The sequence below is a fragment of the Otolemur garnettii genome, unplaced genomic scaffold (genome assembly GCF_000181295.1).
Source record: "Otolemur garnettii isolate 467f Iridium unplaced genomic scaffold, OtoGar3 scaffold00003, whole genome shotgun sequence".
Lineage (NCBI taxonomy): Eukaryota > Metazoa > Chordata > Mammalia > Primates > Galagidae > Otolemur > Otolemur garnettii.
Window position 1 is genome coordinate 41189180 of NW_003852398.1, and position 1317 is coordinate 41190496.

Here is a 1317-nt window from a genome sequence, read left to right on the forward strand (position 1 = left end):
TGATTCTCTTGCCTCAGCCTCCTAAGTAGCTGGGACTACAGGCACCTGCCACAATGCCTGGCTATTTTTTGTTGCAGTTGTCATTGTTGTTGAGCTGGCCTGGGCAGCCTCAGTGTATGTGGCTGGATCTGTTAACCACTGTGCTATAGGCACCAAGCCATTATGTTTTACTTTTAAAAGAAAGAAATGCATCTATTATATAATTTTATCATTGGCAAAGATAATTATTATTGTAACTAAAATCTTTTAAATGCTCAGTATGCTGAAAACTGTCCTAAACAATTCACTTGTAATATCTACTTAGTCCTTTCATTTACCCCAAAAAGTAAATTCCATCATTATTTTCACTTTATTTTTAAAGAAACAAAGGGGCAAAGAAATTATGTAATTATTCAAGTTCACTCATGTAATAAATAGCGGAACACAGGCAGTCTCACTCCAGGAATGCCATCATAGCCAGTATAGTATACAGGCTTCTCTGTCATAATCTTTTGGAAAATACAGGTCTCAACTCTGAGTTTATACATATAAGGTACTCAAAAGAAATCTATGGCCATCAATATACCAAATAATGACTATTCCTAACTGCTTGTCTTTGTTCCTAGCAAGTATATTATTCTCTTAGTCCCCCAAACTTTCTCAAAAGCAAGCTGAATTGTTAGTGGCCTGTCAAAAACACTAAAAACAAAGCTAAGGGTGAATCTGGTAGAGAAAATGTAATGAAATAGAAAGTCTACATCTGGCTTGGAGCACCTATACCTTAGTGGCTAGGGCACCAGCCATATACACGGGAGCTGGCAAGTTTGAACCCAGCCTGGGCCTGCCAAACAACAATGACAATTACAACAACAACAAAATAGCCAGGCACAGTAATGGGTGCCTGTAGTCCCAGCTATTTGGGAGCCTGAGTTTGAGGTTGCTGTGACCTGTGATCCCACAGCACTCTATGGAGGGCAACATAATGAGACTCTGTCTCAGAAAAAAAGAAAAGAAAGTCTACATAAAAGTGAAACCTCTTACTAATTTCCTCAGATTCCCTCCCCCCAACAAGTGGAGGGAGGGGGGAGAAAGGGGCTCGGCACCTGTGGCTCAAGTGGCTAAGGCGCCAGCCACATACACCTGAGGTGGCAGGTTCGAATCCAGCCCCGGCCTGCCAAACAATGACAGTTGCAACCAAAATATAGCCAAGTGTTATGGCACTGTGGTCCCAGCTACTTGGGAAGCAGAGGCAGGAGAATTGCTTAAGCCCAGAGTTGGAGGTTGCTGTGAACTGTGATGCCAGGGCATTCTACCCAAGGCGACAGCTTGAGGCTCTGT

General features: G+C 42.5%; 1 protein-coding gene across 1 annotated transcript in view; it reads right to left on the bottom strand.

The window, feature by feature from the left end:
• The window catches only part of SEC24A (SEC24 homolog A, COPII coat complex component), a 101365-nt gene that overhangs the window by 38575 nt on the left and 61473 nt on the right, over positions 1-1317 (bottom strand). The window lies entirely within an intron of this gene.